Genomic DNA, 18,604 nt, shown 5'->3' with positions numbered 1-18,604 from the left:
GGGATTGAACCAGGGACCATTAGATCTTCAGTCTATCGCTCTCCCAACTGAGCTATTTCGGCCTGCTGGTAGTTTGGGTCTTCATCCTTTCTTTTAAACTTCCCAAGAAAATAGATGCTCAACCTCATGCTAGAGCTATGTTTTAAGATGTCCTGTATCATTCATCAGTTAACGGGTGCAATAGGTAAATAGCATTTTTCGGATCCAGGTTAGGTAGCTTTTGTTTTTTACTCTGAATGGACTAGCACCATATTACACAGAGGTATTTGGCCTGAGTAGGTAAGCTATGTCATCTGAATACTGAAATCTGTGTTCAAGGAGAAGTGGAAGCTGATGCAGACAAGAGTTTACTTTACAAAAAAGCATGAAATAGGAAACATTTGTAGTCGAAGCTGAATGCAAGAGAGGTGGAAGCAAATTTAGAAGGAGGACAGAAAGACAATTCTATGTTGAATTGATCATGTTGTCGATCAGTTGATCAAATATTTTGATAAATAAAGAAAGAAAAACTTGAGCTGATACCAAGAAATATTTTGTGAGAAGCAAGAAACCTCTCAGACTTTTCCGAAACCCAGCATTGAACAAGGAACTTTTAGATTTTCAATCTAACACTCTCCCAACTGAGCTATTTCATCCAGCTGGCCATTTTGGCTTTCTGTTGTATTTTTGATAATTGTTAAAGATAAATGCAGACCCTGGTCATTCTATCTGCATGTGCAGTTATGTGTTAAATTGTCCAATATTATTCAGCAGCTAAATTGGTCTGATGGGTGAATTTCCTTTTTAGGAGCCAAGTTAGTTAGAAGATGTTTGTAAACTATGAATGGACTTATACTCAGACACACAGACCTATATGGCGAGGGTAGGCAAACTAGGTCATCTGACTACTAACAGTTTTGTATAAGGGGAACTCGAGGCTGATGCAGGCAAAGCTTTACTTTCAATTAAAGGAAGAATTGGCAAATAAAGCAGGTAAAGTTGAATACAAGAGAGGTGGAAGCAAGTTTGACAGAAAGACAGAATGTAAAAAATATGTTGAAATGGTTGTCTTATCGATCAGCTTGATAAAAGGTTTTGATCATTATAAACAACGTCAATATGAGTTGACTCCAAATAGCATTTGTGGCATGCAAATCAGAAGTTCAAAATGTGCCTAAACCCGGGATTGAACCAGGGACCTTTAGATCTTCAGTCTACTGCTCTCCCAACTGAGCTATTTCATCCAGCTGGCAATTTCGGCTTTCTGTTGTATTTTTTATAATTGTTAAAGATAAATGCAGAACCTGGTCACTCTATCTGCATGTGCAGTTATGTGTTAAATTGTCCAGTATTATTCAGTAGCTAAATTGGTCTGATGGGTGAATTTCCTTTTTAGGAGCCAAGTTAGTTAGATGATGTTTGTAAACTATGAATGGACTTATACTCTGAAACACAGACCTATATGGCGAGGGTCGGCAAGCTAGGTCATCTGACTACTAACAGTTTTGTATAAGGGGAACTGGAGGCTGATGCAGGCAAAGCTTTACTTTCAATTAAAGGAAGAATTGGGAAATAAAGGAGGCAAAGTTGAATACAAGAGAGGTGGAAGCAAGTTTGAAAGAAAGACAGAAAGTAAATAATATGTTGAATTAATTGTATTGTCGATTATCTTGATAAAAGGTTTTGATCATTATAAACAAAGTCAATATGAGTTGACTCAAAATAGTCTTTGTGGCATGCAAAGCAGAAGTTCAAAATGTGCCGAAACCCGGGATCTTTAGATCTTCAGTCTAACGCTCTCCCAACTGAGCTACTTCGGCCTGCCAGCAGCTATAGTATTCAGCCTCTTTTTTTGAACAATCCCAGAACAGAGATGCAGAACCTGGATTTTCAATCTGAGGTTAGAGCTGTGTTTTAATGTGTCCTGCATTGTTCAGCAGCTAACTGGTGAAATGGGTGAGTAGCGTTTTTGGGATAAATGTTAGGTCGTTTTTCTTTTAAAACTCTGAGTGGACCAGCACTGTATTACACAGACGTATGTCGCCTGAGTAGGTAAGCTATGTCATCTCAATACTGACAACTTTGTTCAAGGAGAAGTGAAAGCTGATGCAGACAAGAGTTTACTTTGAAAAAAGTATAAAATGGGATAAATTCGTCATCAAAGCTGATGGCAAGAGAGGTGGAAGCAAGTTTAGAAGGAGGACAGAAAGACAACTTTTTGTTGAAGTTATCATGTTGTTGATCAGTTGATAAAATATTTTGAGAAATAAAGAAAAAAAAACTAGAGCTGATTTCAAGAAATATTTTGCAAGAATGTAGGATCCCTCGCACTGTGCTGAAAGTCAGGATTGAATCAGGTACCTTAAGCTCTTCAGTCTAACGATCTCCCAACTGAGATATTTCAGCCAACAAGTCCCTGTGGCCTCCTGATGTATTATTAATAATTGTAGACGATACATACAGAACCTGGTCATTCTATTTTCGTTTATAGTTATGTGTTAAAGTGTCCAGTATCATTCAGCAGGTAACTTGGTCTGATGAGTGAATATCCTTTTTAGGGGACAAGGTAGGTAGAATTTTTTTTTCTAAACTCTGAATTGACTTATACTCTGAAACACAGACCTATATGGCCAGGGTGTACAAGCTATGTCATCTGACTACTGACAGTTTTGTATAAGGGGAATTGGAGGCTGATGCAGGCAAAGCTTTACTTTAAAATAAAGCAAGAAGTTGCAAATAAATGAGGCATAGTTGAATACAAGAGAGGTGGAAGCACGTTTGAAAGGAAGACAGAAAGTAAATAATATGTTGAATTGATTGTGTTGTTGATCAGATTGATAAAAGGTTTTGATAAAGAAGAGCGTTGATTTAACTCCAAACAGCTTTTGTGACATGAAAAGCAGAATTTGAAATTGTGCCGAAACCCGGGATTGAACCAGGGACCTTTAGATCTTCAGTCTAACGCTCTCCCAACTGAGCTATTTCAGCCTGCTGGTAGTTTGGGTCTTCATCCTTTCTTTTAAACTTCCCAAGAAAATAGATGCTCAACCTCATGCTAGAGCTATGTTTTAAGATGTCCTGTATCATTCATCAGTTAACGGGTGCAATAGGTAAATAGCATTTTTCGGATCCAGGTTAGGTAGCTTTTGTTTTTTACTCTGAATGGACTAGCACCATATTACACAGAGGTATTTGGCCTGAGTAGGTAAGCTATGTCATCTGAATACTGAAATCTGTGTTCAAGGAGAAGTGGAAGCTGATGCAGACAAGAGTTTACTTTACAAAAAAGCATGAAATAGGAAACATTTGTAGTCGAAGCTGAATGCAAGAGAGGTGGAAGCAAATTTAGAAGGAGGACAGAAAGACAATTCTATGTTGAATTGATCATGTTGTCGATCAGTTGATCAAATATTTTGATAAATAAAGAAAGAAAAACTTGAGCTGATACCAAGAAATATTTTGTGAGAAGCAAGAAACCTCTCAGACTTTTCCGAAACCCAGCATTGAACAAGGGACTTTTAGATTTTCAATCTAACACTCTCCCAACTGAGCTATTTCATCCAGCTGGCCATTTTGGCTTTCTGTTGTATTTTTGATAATTGTTAAAGATAAATGCAGACCCTGGTCATTCTATCTGCATGTGCAGTTATGTGTTAAATTGTCCAATATTATTCAGCAGCTAAATTGGTCTGATGGGTGAATTTCCTTTTTAGGAGCCAAGTTAGTTAGAAGATGTTTGTAAACTATGAATGGACTTATACTCAGACACACAGACCTATATGGCGAGGGTAGGCAAACTAGGTCATCTGACTACTAACAGTTTTGTATAAGGGGAACTCGAGGCTGATGCAGGCAAAGCTTTACTTTCAATTAAAGGAAGAATTGGCAAATAAAGCAGGTAAAGTTGAATACAAGAGAGGTGGAAGCAAGTTTGACAGAAAGACAGAATGTAAAAAATATGTTGAAATGGTTGTCTTATCGATCAGCTTGATAAAAGGTTTTGATCATTATAAACAACGTCAATATGAGTTGACTCCAAATAGCATTTGTGGCATGCAAAGCAGAAGTTCAAAATGTGCCTAAACCCGGGATTGAACCAGGGACCTTTAGATCTTCAGTCTACTGCTCTCCCAACTGAGCTATTTCATCCAGCTGGCAATTTCGGCGTTCTGTTGTATTTTTTATAATTGTTAAAGATAAATGCAGAACCTGGTCACTCTATCTGCATGTGCAGTTATGTGTTAAATTGTCCAGTATTATTCAGTAGCTAAATTGGTCTGATGGGTGAATTTCCTTTTTAGGAGCCAAGTTAGTTAGATGATGTTTGTAAACTATGAATGGACTTATACTCAGAAACACAGACCTATATGGCGAGGGTCGGCAAGCTAGGTCATCTGACTACTAACAGTTTTGTATAAGGGGAACTCGAGGCTGATGCAGGCAAAGCTTTACTTTCAATTAAAGGAAGAATTGGGAAATAAAGGAGGCAAAGTTGAATACAAGAGAGGTGGAAGCAAGTTTGAAAGAAAGACAGAAAGTAAATAATATGTTGAATTAATTGTATTGTCGATTATCTTGATAAAAGGTTTTGATCATTATAAACAAAGTCAATATGAGTTGACTCAAAATAGTCTTTGTGGCATGCGAAGCAGAAGTTCAAAATGTGCCGAAACCCGGGATCGAACCAGGGACCTTTAGATCTTCAGTCTAACACTCTCCCAACTGAGCAATTTCGGCCTGCCAGGAGCTATAGTATTCAGCCTCTTTTTTTGAACAATCCCAGAACAGAGATGCAGAACCTGGATTTTCAATCTGAGGTTAGAGCTGTGTTTTAATGTGTCCTGCATTGTTCAGCAGCTAACTGGTGAAATGGGTGAGTAGCGTTTTTGGGATAAATGTTAGGTCGTTTTTCTTTTAAAACTCTGAGTGGACCAGCACTGTATTACACAGACGTATGTCGCCTGAGTAGGTAAGCTATGTCATCTCAATACTGACAACTTTGTTCAAGGAGAAGTGAAAGCTGATGCAGACAAGAGTTTACTTTGAAAAAAGTATAAAATGGGATAAATTCGTCATCAAAGCTGATGGCAAGAGAGGTGGAAGCAAGTTTAGAAGGAGGACAGAAAGACAACTTTTTGTTGAAGTTATCATGTTGTTGATCAGTTGATAAAATATTTTGAGAAATAAAGAAAAAAAAACTAGAGCTGATTTCAAGAAATATTTTGCAAGAATGTAGGATCCCTCGCACTGTGCTGAAAGTCAGGATTGAATCAGGTACCTTAAGCTCTTCAGTCTAACGATCTCCCAACTGAGATATTTCAGCCAACAAGTCCCTGTGGCCTCCTGATGTATTATTAATAATTGTAGACGATACATACAGAACCTGGTCATTCTATTTTCGTTTATAGTTATGTGTTAAAGTGTCCAGTATCATTCAGCAGGTAACTTGGTCTGATGAGTGAATATCCTTTTTAGGGGACAAGGTAGGTAGAATTTTTTTTTCTAAACTCTGAATTGACTTATACTCTGAAACACAGACCTATATGGCCAGGGTGTACAAGCTATGTCATCTGACTACTGACAGTTTTGTATAAGGGGAATTGGAGGCTGATGCAGGCAAAGCTTTACTTTAAAATAAAGCAAGAAGTTGCAAATAAATGAGGCATAGTTGAATACAAGAGAGGTGGAAGCACGTTTGAAAGGAAGACAGAAAGTAAATAATATGTTGAATTGATTGTGTTGTTGATCAGATTGATAAAAGGTTTTGATAAAGAAGAGCGTTGATTTAACTCCAAACAGCTTTTGTGACATGAAAAGCAGAATTTGAAATTGTGCCGAAACCCGGGATTGAACCTGGGACCTTTAGATCTTCAGTCTAACGCTCTCCCAACTGAGCTATTTCAGCCTGCTGGTAGTTTGGGTCTTCATCCTTTCTTTTAAACTTCCCAAGAAAATAGATGCTCAACCTCATGCTAGAGCTATGTTTTAAGATGTCCTGTATCATTCATCAGTTAACGGGTGCAATAGGTAAATAGCATTTTTCGGATCCAGGTTAGGTAGCTTTTGTTTTTTACTCTGAATGGACTAGCACCATATTACACAGAGGTATTTGGCCTGAGTAGGTAAGCTATGTCATCTGAATACTGAAATCTGTGTTCAAGGAGAAGTGGAAGCTGATGCAGACAAGAGTTTACTTTACAAAAAAGCATGAAATAGGAAACATTTGTACTCGAAGCAGAATGCAAGAGAGGTGGAAGCAAATTTAGAAGGAGGACAGAAAGACAATTCTATGTTGAATTGATCATGTTGTCGATCAGTTGATCAAATATTTTGATAAATAAAGAAAGAAAAACTTGAGCTGATACCAAGAAATATTTTGTGAGAAGCAAGAAACCTCTCAGACTTTTCCGAAACCCAGCATTGAACAAGGGACTTTTAGATTTTCAATCTAACACTCTCCCAACTGAGCTATTTCATCCAGCTGGCCATTTTGGCTTTCTGTTGTATTTTTGATAATTGTTAAAGATAAATGCAGACCCTGGTCATTCTATCTGCATGTGCAGTTATGTGTTAAATTGTCCAATATTATTCAGCAGCTAAATTGGTCTGATGGGTGAATTTCCTTTTTAGGAGCCAAGTTAGTTAGAAGATGTTTGTAAACTATGAATGGACTTATACTCAGACACACAGACCTATATGGCGAGGGTAGGCAAACTAGGTCATCTGACTACTAACAGTTTTGTATAAGGGGAACTCGAGGCTGATGCAGGCAAAGCTTTACTTTCAATTAAAGGAAGAATTGGCAAATAAAGCAGGTAAAGTTGAATACAAGAGAGGTGGAAGCAAGTTTGACAGAAAGACAGAATGTAAAAAATATGTTGAAATGGTTGTCTTATCGATCAGCTTGATAAAAGGTTTTGATCATTATAAACAACGTCAATATGAGTTGACTCCAAATAGCATTTGTGGCATGCAAAGCAGAAGTTCAAAATGTGCCTAAACCCGGGATTGAACCAGGGACCTCTAGATCTTCAGTCTACTGCTCTCCCAACTGAGCTATTTCATCCAGCTGGCAATTTCGGCTTTCTGTTGTATTTTTTATAATTGTTAAAGATAAATGCAGAACCTGGTCACTCTATCTGCATGTGCAGTTATGTGTTAAATTGTCCAGTATTATTCAGTAGCTAAATTGGTCTGATGGGTGAATTTCCTTTTTAGGAGCCAAGTTAGTTAGATGATGTTTGTAAACTATGAATGGACTTATACTCAGAAACACAGACCTATATGGCGAGGGTCGGCAAGCTAGGTCATCTGACTACTAACAGTTTTGTATAAGGGGAACTGGAGGCTGATGCAGGCAAAGCTTTACTTTCAATTAAAGGAAGAATTGGGAAATAAAGGAGGCAAAGTTGAATACAAGAGAGGTGGAAGCAAGTTTGAAAGAAAGACAGAAAGTAAATATTATGTTGAATTAATTGTATTGTCGATTATCTTGATAAAAGGTTTTGATCATTATAAACAAAGTCAATATGAGTTGACTCAAAATAGTCTTTGTGGCATGCGAAGCAAAAATGTGCCGAAACCCGGGATCGAACCAGGGACCTTTAGATCTTCAGTCTAACGCTCTCCCAACTGAGCAATTTCGGCCTGCCAGCAGCTATAGTATTCAGCCTCTTTTTTTGAACAATCCCAGAACAGAGATGCAGAACCTGGATTTTCAATCTGAGGTTAGAGCTGTGTTTTAATGTGTCCTGCATTGTTCAGCAGCTAACTGGTGAAATGGGTGAGTAGCGTTTTTGGGATAAATGTTAGGTCGTTTTTCTTTTAAAACTCTGAGTGGACCAGCACTGTATTACACAGACGCATGTCGCCTGAGTAGGTAAGCTATGTCATCACAATACTGACAACTTTGTTCAAGGAGAAGTGAAAGCTGATGCAGACAAGAGTTTACTTTGAAAAAAGTATAAAATGGCATAAATTCGTCATCAAAGCTGATGGCAAGAGAGGTGGAAGCAAGTTTAGAAGGAGGACAGAAAGACAACTTTTTGTTGAAGTTATCATGTTGTTGATCAGTTGATAAAATATTTTGAGAAATAAAGAAAAAAAAACTAGAGCTGATTTCAAGAAATATTTTGCAAGAATGTAGGATCCCCTCGCACTGTGCTGAAAGTCAGGATTGAATCAGGTACCTTAAGCTCTTCAGTCTAACGATCTCCTAACTGAGATATTTCAGCCAACAAGTCCCTGTGGCCTCCTGATGTATTATTAATAATTGTAGACGATACATACAGAACCTGGTCATTCTATTTTCGTTTATAGTTATGTGTTAAAGTGTCCAGTATCATTCAGCAGATAACTTGGTCTGATGAGTGAATATCCTTTTTAGGGGACAAGGTAGGTAGAATATTTTTTTTCTAAACTCTGAATTGACTTATACTCTGAAACACAGACCTATATGGCCAGGGTGTGCAAGCTATGTCATCTGACTACTGACAGTTTTGTATAAGGGGAATTGGAGGCTGATGCAGGCAAAGCTTTACTTTAAAATAAAGCAAGAAGTTGCAAATAAATGAGGCATAGTTGAATACAAGAGAGGTGGAAGCACGTTTGAAAGGAAGACAGAAAGTAAATAATATGTTGAATTGATTGTGTTGTTGATCAGATTGATAAAAGGTTTTGATAAAGAAGAGCGTTGATTTAACTCCAAACAGCTTTTGTGACATGAAAAGCAGAAGTTGAAATTGTGCAGAAACCCAGGATTGAACCAGGGACCTTTAGATCTTCAGTCTAACGCTCTCCCAACTGAGCTATTTCGGCCTGCTGGTAGTTTGCGTCTTCATCCTTTCTTTTAAACTTCCCAAGAAAATAGATGCTCAACCTCATGCTAGAGCTATGTTTTAAGATGTCCTGTATCATTCATCAGTTAACGGGTGCAATAGGTAAATAGCATTTTTCGGATCCAGGTTAGGTAGCTTTTGTTTTTTACTCTGAATGGACTAGCACCATATTACACAGACGTATTTGGCCTGAGTAGGTAAGCTATGTCATCTGAATACTGAAATCTGTGTTCAAGGAGAAGTGGAAGCTGATGCAGACAAGAGTTTACTTTACAAAAAAGCATGAAATAGGAAACATTTGTAGTCGAAGCTGAATGCAAGAGAGGTGGAAGCAAATTTAGAAGGAGGACAGAAAGACAATTCTATGTTGAATTGATCATGTTGTCGATCAGTTGATCAAATATTTTGATAAATAAAGAAAGAAAAACTTGAGCTGATACCAAGAAATATTTTGTGAGAAGCAAGAAACCTCTCAGACTTTTCCGAAACCCAGCATTGAACAAGGGACTTTTAGATTTTCAATCTAACACTCTCCCAACTGAGCTATTTCATCCAGCTGGCCATTTTGGCTTTCTGTTGTATTTTTGATAATTGTTAAAGATAAATGCAGACCCTGGTCATTCTATCTGCATGTGCAGTTATGTGTTAAATTGTCCAATATTATTCAGCAGCTAAATTGGTCTGATGGGTGAATTTCCTTTTTAGGAGCCAAGTTAGTTAGAAGATGTTTGTAAACTATGAATGGACTTATACTCAGGCACACAGACCTATATGGCGAGGGTAGGCAAACTAGGTCATCTGACTACTAACAGTTTTGTATAAGGGGAACTCGAGGCTGATGCAGGCAAAGCTTTACTTTCAATTAAAGGAAGAATTGGCAAATAAAGCAGGTAAAGTTGAATACAAGAGAGGTGGAAGCAAGTTTGACAGAAAGACAGAATGTAAAAAATATGTTGAAATGGTTGTCTTATCGATCAGCTTGATAAAAGGTTTTGATCATTATAAACAACGTCAATATGAGTTGACTCCAAATAGCATTTGTGGCATGCAAAGCAGAAGTTCAAAATGTGCCTAAACCCGGGATTGAACCAGGGACCTTTAGATCTTCAGTCTACTGCTCTCCCAACTGAGCTATTTCATCCAGCTGGCAATTTCGGCTTTCTGTTGTATTTTTTATAATTGTTAAAGATAAATGCAGAACCTGGTCACTCTATCTGCATGTGCAGTTATGTGTTAAATTGTCCAGTATTATTCAGTAGCTAAATTGGTCTGATGGGTGAATTTCCTTTTTAGGAGCCAAGTTAGTTAGATGATGTTTGTAAACTATGAATGGACTTATACTCAGAAACACAGGCCTATATGGCGAGGGTCGGCAAGCTAGGTCATCTGACTACTAACAGTTTTGTATAAGGGGAACTGGAGGCTGATGCAGGCAAAGCTTTACTTTCAATTAAAGGAAGAATTGGGAAATAAAGGAGGCAAAGTTGAATACAAGAGAGGTGGAAGCAAGTTTGAAAGAAAGACAGAAAGTAAATAATATGTTGAATTAATTGTATTGTCGATTATCTTGATAAAAGGTTTTGATCATTATAAACAAAGTCAATATGAGTTGACTCAAAATAGTCTTTGTGGCATGCAAAGCAGAAGTTCAAAATGTGCCGAAACCCGGGATCGAACCAGGGACCTTTAGATCTTCAGTCTAACGCTCTCCCAACTGAGCTATTTCGGCCTGCCAGCAGCTATAGTATTCAGCCTCTTTTTTTGAACAATCCCAGAACAGAGAGGCAGAACCTGGATTTTCAATCTGAGGTTAGAGCTGTGTTTTAATGTGTCCTGCATTGTTCAGCAGCTAACTGGTGAAATGGGTGAGTAGCGTTTTTGGGATAAATGTTAGGTCGTTTTTCTTTTAAAACTCTGAGTGGACCAGCACTGTATTACACAGACGTATGTCGCCTGAGTAGGTAAGCTATGTCATCTGAATACTGAAATCTGTGTTCAAGGAGAAGTGGAAGCTGATGCAGACAAGAGTTTACTTTACAAAAAAGCATGAAATAGGAAACATTTGTAGTCGAAGCTGAATGCAAGAGAGGTGGAAGCAAATTTAGAAGGAGGACAGAAAGACAATTCTATGTTGAATTGATCATGTTGTCGATCAGTTGATCAAATATTTTGATAAATAAAGAAAGAAAAACTTGAGCTGATACCAAGAAATATTTTGTGAGAAGCAAGAAACCTCTCAGACTTTTCCGAAACCCAGCATTGAACAAGGGACTTTTAGATTTTCAATCTAACACTCTCCCAACTGAGCTATTTCATCCAGCTGGCCATTTTGGCTTTCTGTTGTATTTTTGATAATTGTTAAAGATAAATGCAGACTCTGGTCATTCTATCTGCATGTGCAGTTATGTGTTAAATTGTCCAATATTATTCAGCAGCTAAATTGGTCTGATGGGTGAATTTCCTTTTTAGGAGCCAAGTTAGTTAGAAGATGTTTGTAAACTATGAATGGACTTATACTCAGACACACAGACCTATATGGCGAGGGTAGGCAAACTAGGTCATCTGACTACTAACAGTTTTGTATAAGGGGAACTCGAGGCTGATGCAGGCAAAGCTTTACTTTCAATTAAAGGAAGAATTGGCAAATAAAGCAGGTAAAGTTGAATACAAGAGAGGTGGAAGCACGTTTGAAAGGAAGACAGAAAGTAAATAATATGTTGAATTGATTGTGTTGTTGATCAGATTGATAAAAGGTTTTGATAAAGAAGAGCGTTGATTTAACTCCAAACAGCTTTTGTGACATGAAAAGCAGAAGTTGAAATTGTGCCGAAACCCGGGATTGAACCAGGGACCTTTAGATCTTCAGTCTAACGCTCTCCCAACTGAGCTATTTCAGCCTGCTGGTAGTTTGGGTCTTCATCCTTTCTTTTAAACTTCCCAAGAAAATAGATGCTCAACCTCATGCTAGAGCTATGTTTTAAGATGTCCTGTATCATTCATCAGTTAACGGGTGCAATAGGTAAATAGCATTTTTCGGATCCAGGTTAGGTAGCTTTTGTTTTTTACTCTGAATGGACTAGCACCATATTACACAGAGGTATTTGGCCTGAGTAGGTAAGCTATGTCATCTGAATACTGAAATCTGTGTTCAAGGAGAAGTGGAAGCTGATGCAGACAAGAGTTTACTTTACAAAAAAGCATGAAATAGGAAACATTTGTAGTCGAAGCTGAATGCAAGAGAGGTGGAAGCAAATTTAGAAGGAGGACAGAAAGACAATTCTATGTTGAATTGATCATGTTGTCGATCAGTTGATCAAATATTTTGATAAATAAAGAAAGAAAAACTTGAGCTGATACCAAGAAATACTTTGTGAGAAGCAAGAAACCTCTCAGACTTTTCCGAAACCCAGCATTGAACAAGGGACTTTTAGATTTTCAATCTAACACTCTCCCAACTGAGCTATTTCATCCAGCTGGCCATTTTGGCTTTCTGTTGTATTTTTGATAATTGTTAAAGATAAATGCAGACCCTGGTCATTCTATCTGCATGTGCAGTTATGTGTTAAATTGTCCAATATTATTCAGCAGCTAAATTGGTCTGATGGGTGAATTTCCTTTTTAGGAGCCAAGTTAGTTAGAAGATGTTTGTAAACTATGAATGGACTTATACTCAGACACACAGACCTATATGGCGAGGGTAGGCAAACTAGGTCATCTGACTACTAACAGTTTTGTATAAGGGGAACTCGAGGCTGATGTAGGCAAAGCTTTACTTTCAATTAAAGGAAGAATTGGCAAATAAAGCAGGTAAAGTTGAATACAAGAGAGGTGGAAGCAAGTTTGACAGAAAGACAGAATGTAAAAAATATGTTGAAATGGTTGTCTTATCGATCAGCTTGATAAAAGGTTTTGATCATTATAAACAACGTCAATATGAGTTGACTCCAAATAGCATTTGTGGCATGCAAAGCAGAAGTTCAAAATGTGCCTAAACCCGGGATTGAACCAGGGACCTTTAGAACTTCAGTCTACTGCTCTCCCAACTGAGCTATTTCATCCAGCTGGCAATTTCGGCTTTCTGTTGTATTTTTTATAATTGTTAAAGATAAATGCAGAACCTGGTCACTCTATCTGCATGTGCAGTTATGTGTTAAATTGTCCAGTATTATTCAGTAGCTAAATTGGTCTGATGGGTGAATTTCCTTTTTAGGAGCCAAGTTAGTTAGATGATGTTTGTAAACTATGAATGGACTTATACTCAGAAACACAGACCTATATGGCGAGGGTCGGCAAGCTAGGTCATCTGACTACTAACAGTTTTGTATAAGGGGAACTGGAGGCTGATGCAGGCAAAGCTTTACTTTCAATTAAAGGAAGAATTGGGAAATAAAGGAGGCAAAGTTGAATACAAGAGAGGTGGAAGCAAGTTTGAAAGAAAGACAGAAAGTAAATAATATGTTGAATTAATTGAATTGTCGATTATCTTGATAAAAGGTTTTGGTCATTATAAACAAAGTCAATATGAGTTGACTCAAAATAGTCTTTGTGGCATGCAAAGCAGAAGTTCAAAATGTGCCGAAATCCGGGATCGAACCAGGGACCTTTAGATCTTCAGTCTAACGCTCTCCCAACTGAGCTATTTCGGCCTGCTAGCAGCTGTAGTATTCAGCCTCTTTTTTTGAACAATCCCAGAACAGAGATGCAGAACCTGGATTTTCAATCTGAGGTTAGAGCTGTGTTTTAATGTGTCCTGCATTGTTCAGCAGCTAACTGGTGAAATGGGTGAGTAGCGTTTTTGAGATAAATGTTAGGTCGTTTTTCTTTTAAAACTCTGAGTGGACCAGCACTGTATTACACAAACGTATGTTGCCTGAGTAGGTAAGCTATGTCATCTCAATACTGACAACTTTGTTCAAGGAGAAGTGAAAGCTGATGCAGACAAGAGTTTACTTTGAAAAAAGTATAAAATGGGATAAATTCGTCATCAAAGCTGATGGCAAGAGAGGTGGAAGCAAGTTTAGAAGGAGGACAGAAAGACAACTTTTTGTTGAAGTTATCATGTTGTTGATCAGTTGATAAAATATTTTGAGAAATAAAGAAAAAAAAACTAGAGCTGATTTCAAGAAATATTTAGCAAGAATGTAGGATCCCTCGCACTGTGCTGAAAGTCAGGATTGAATCAGGTACCTTAAGCTCTTCAGTCTAACGATCTCCCAACTGAGATATTTCAGCCAACAAGTCCCTGTGGCCTCCTGATGTATTATTAATAATTGTAGACGATACATACAGAACCTGGTCATTCTATTTTCGTTTATAGTTATGTGTTAAAGTGTCCAGTATCATTCAGCAGGTAACTTGGTCTGATGAGTGAATATCCTTTTTAGGGGACAAGGTAGGTAGAATTTTTTTTTCTAAACTCTGAATTGACTTATACTCTGAAACACAGACCTATATGGCCAGGGTGTACAAGCTATGTCATCTGACTACTGACAGTTTTGTATAAGGGGAATTGGAGGCTGATGCAGGCAAAGCTTTACTTTAAAATAAAGCAAGAAGTTGCAAATAAATGAGGCATAGTTGAATACAAGAGAGGTGGAAGCAAGTTTGAAAGGAAGACAGAAAGTAAATAATATGTTGAATTGATTGTGTTGTTGATCAGATTGATAAAAGGTTTTGCTAAAGAAGAGCGTTGATTTAACTCCAAACAGCTTTTGTGACATGAAAAGCAGAAGTTGAAATTGTGCCGAAACCCGGGATTGAACCAGGGACCTTTAGATCTTCAGTCTAACACTCTCCCAGCTGAGCTATTTCGGCCTGCCGGTAGTTTGGGTCTTCATCCTTTCTTTTAAACTTCCCAAGAAAATAGATGCTCAACCTCATGCTAGAGCTATGTTTTAAGATGTCCTGTATCATTCATCAGTTAACGGGTGCAATAGGTAAATAGCATTTTTCGGATCCAGGTTAGGTAGCTTTTTTTTTTACTCTGAATGGACTAGCACCATATTACACAGAGGTATTTGGCCTGAGTAGGTAAGCTATGTCATCTGAATACTGAAATCTGTGTTCAAGGAGAAGTGGAAGCTGATGCAGACAAGAGTTTACTTTACAAAAAAGCATGAAATAGGAAACATTTGTAGTCGAAGCTGAATGCAAGAGAGGTGGAAGCAAATTTAGAAGGAGGACAGAAAGACAATTCTATGTTGAATTGATCATGTTGTCGATCAGTTGATCAAATATTTTGATAAATAAAGAAAGAAAAACTTGAGCTGATACCAAGAAATATTTTGTGAGAAGCAAGAAACCTCTCAGACTTTTCCGAAACCCAGCATTGAACAAGGGACTTTTAGATTTTCAATCTAACACTCTCCCAACTGAGCTATTTCATCCAGCTGGCCATTTTGGCTTTCTGTTGTATTTTTGATAAATGTTAAAGATAAATGCAGACCCTGGTCGTTCTATCTGCATGTGCAGTTATGTGTTAAATTGTCCAATATTATTCAGCAGCTAAATCGGTCTGATGGGTGAATTTCCTTTTTAGGAGCCAAGTTAGTTAGAAGATGTTTGTAAACTATGAATGGACTTATACTCAGACACACAGACCTATATGGCGAGGGTAGGCAAACTAGGTCATCTGACTACTAACAGTTTTGTATAAGGGGAACTCGAGGCTGATGCAGGCAAAGCTTTACTTTCAATTAAAGGAAGAATTGGCAAATAAAGCAGGTAAAGTTGAATACAAGAGAGGTGGAAGCAAGTTAGACAGAAAGACAGAATGTAAAAAATATGTTGAAATGGTTGTCTTATCGATCAGCTTGATAAAAGGTTTTGATCATTATAAACAACGTCAATATGAGATGACTCCAAATAGCATTTGTGGCATGCAAAGCAGAAGTTCAAAATGAGCCTAAACCCAGGATTGAACCAGGGACCTTTAGATCTTCAGTCTACTGCTCTCCCAACTGAGCTATTTCATCCAGCTGGCAATTTCGGCTTTCTGTTGTATTTTTTATAATTGTTAAAGATAAATGCAGAACCTGGTCACTCTATCTGCATGTGCAGTTATGTGTTAAATTGTCCAGTATTATTCAGTAGCTAAATTGGTCTGATGGGTGAATTTCCTTTTTAGGAGCCAAGTTAGTTAGATGATGTTTGTAAACTATGAATGGACTTATACTCAGAAACACAGACCTATATGGCGAGGGTCGGCAAGCTAGGTCATCTGACTATTAACAGTTTTGTATAAGGGGAACTGGAGGCTGATGCAGGCAAAGCTTTACTTTCAATTAAAGGAAGAATTGGGAAATAAAGGAGGCAAAGTTGAATACAAGAGAGGTGGAAGCAAGTTTGAAAGAAAGACAGAAAGTAAATAATATGTTGAATTAATTGAATTGTCGATTATCTTGATAAAAGGTTTTGGTCATTATAAACAAAGTCAATATGAGTTGACTCAAAATAGTCTTTGTGGCATGCAAAGCAGAAGTTCAAAATGTGCCGAAATCCGGGATCGAACCAGGGACCTTTAGATCTTCAGTCTAACGGTCTCCCAACTGAGATATTTCCGCCTGCCAGCAGCTATAGTATTCAGCCTCTTTTTTTGAACAATCCCAGAACAGAGATGCAGAACCTGGATTTTCAATCTGAGGTTAGAGCTGTGTTTTAATGTGTCCTGCATTGTTCAGCAGCTAACTGGTGAAATGGGTGAGTAGCGTTTTTGAGATAAATGTTAGGTCGTTTTTCTTTTAAAACTCTGAGTGGACCAGCACTGTATTACACAAACGTATGTTGCCTGAGTAGGTAAGCTATGTCATCTCAATACTGACAACTTTGTTCAAGGAGAAGTGAAAGCTGATGCAGACAAGAGTTTACTTTGAAAAAAGTATAAAATGGGATAAATTCGTCATCAAAGCTGATGGCAAGAGAGGTGGAAGCAAGTTTAGAAGGAGGACAGAAAGACAACTTTTTGTTGAAGTTATCATGTTGTTGATCAGTTGATAAAATATTTTGAGAAATAAAGAAAAAAAAACTAGAGCTGATTTCAAGAAATATTTAGCAAGAATGTAGGATCCCTCGCACTGTGCTGAAAGTCAGGATTGAATCAGGTACCTTAAGCTCTTCAGTCTAACGATCTCCCAACTGAGATATTTCAGCCAACAAGTCCCTGTGGCCTCCTGATGTATTATTAATAATTGTAGACGATACATACAGAACCTGGTCATTCTATTTTCGTTTATAGTTATGTGTTAAAGTGTCCAGTATCATTCAGCAGGTAACTTGGTCTGATGAGTGAATATCCTTTTTAGGGGACAAGGTAGGTAGATTTTTTTTTTCTAAACTCTGAATTGACTTATACTCTGAAACACAGACCTATATGGCCAGGGTGTGCAAGCTATGTCATCTGACTACTGACAGTTTTGTATAAGGGGAATTGGAGGCTGATGCAGGCAAAGCTTTACTTTAAAATAAAGCAAGAAGTTGCAAATAAATGAGGCATAGTTGAATACAAGAGAGGTGGAAGCAAGTTTGAAAGGAAGACAGAAAGTAAATAATATGTTGAATTGATTGTGTTGTTGATCAGATTGATAAAAGGTTTTGATAAAGAAGAGCGTTGATTTAACTCCAAACATCTTTTGTGACATGAAAAGCAGAAGTTGAAATTGTGCAGAAACCCGGGATTGAAGCAAGGACCTTTAGATCTTCAGTCTAACGCTCTCCCAACTGAGCTATTTCGGCCTGCTTGTAGTTTGTGTCTTCATCCTTTCTTTTAAACTTCTCAAGAAAATAGATGCTCAACCTCATGCTAGAGCTATGTTTTAAGATGTCCTGTATCATTCATCAGTTAACGGGTGCAATAGGTAAATAGCATTTTTCGGATCCAGGTTAGGTAGCTTTTGTTTTTTACTCTGAATGGACTAGCACCATATTACACAGAGGTATTTGGCCTGAGTAGGTAAGCTATGTCATCTGAATACTGAAATCTGTGTTCAAGGAGAAGTGGAAGCTGATGCAGACAAGAGTTTACTTTAGAAAAAAGCATGAAATAGGAAACATTTGTAGTCGAAGCTGAATGCAAGAGAGGTGGAAGCAAATTTAGAAGGAGGACAGAAAGACAATTCTATGTTGAATTGATCATGTTGTCGATCAGTTGATCAAATATTTTGATAAATAAAGAAAGAAAAACTTGAGCTGATACCAAGAAATATTTTGTGAGAAGCAAGAAACCTCTCAGACTTTTCCGAAACCCAGCATTGAACAAGGGACTTTTAGATTTTCAATCTAACACTCTCCCAACTGAGCTATTTCATCCAGCTGGCCATTTTGGCTTTCTGTTGTATTTTTGATAATTGTTAAAGATAAATGCAGACCCTGGTCATTCTATCTGCATGTGCAGTTATGTGTTAAATTGTCCAATATTATTCAGCAGCTAAATTGGTCTGATGGGTGAATTTCCTTTTTAGGAGCCAAGTTAGTTAGAAGATGTTTGTAAACTATGAATGGACTTATACTCAGACACACAGACCTATATGGCGAGGGTAGGCAAACTAGGTCATCTGACTACTAACAGTTTTGTATAAGGAGAACTCGAGGCTGATGTAGGCAAAGCTTTACTTTCAATTAAAGGAAGAATTGGCAAATAAAGCAGGTAAAGTTGAATACAAGAGAGGTGGAAGCAAGTTTGACAGAAAGACAGAATGTAAAAAATATGTTGAAATGGTTGTCTTATCGATCAGCTTGATAAAAGGTTTTGATCATTATAAACAACGACAATATGAGTTGACTCCAAATAGCAT

The 18,604-nt window shown here is 37.6% G+C and overlaps 1 non-coding gene across 1 annotated transcript; it reads right to left on the bottom strand.

Moving 5' to 3' along the window:
- Window positions 1–10,472: 10,472 nt before the first annotated feature.
- Window positions 10,473–10,545, bottom strand: TRNAF-GAA (transfer RNA phenylalanine (anticodon GAA)). Its single transcript has one exon. It is a non-coding gene; the product is annotated as a tRNA-Phe (tRNA).
- Window positions 10,546–18,604: the final 8,059 nt, after the last annotated feature.

Source organism: Triturus cristatus, chromosome 8 (assembly GCF_964204655.1).
Source record: "Triturus cristatus chromosome 8, aTriCri1.1, whole genome shotgun sequence".
Classification (NCBI taxonomy): domain Eukaryota; kingdom Metazoa; phylum Chordata; class Amphibia; order Caudata; family Salamandridae; genus Triturus; species Triturus cristatus.
This window is presented reverse-complemented; position numbering and strand designations above follow the sequence as displayed.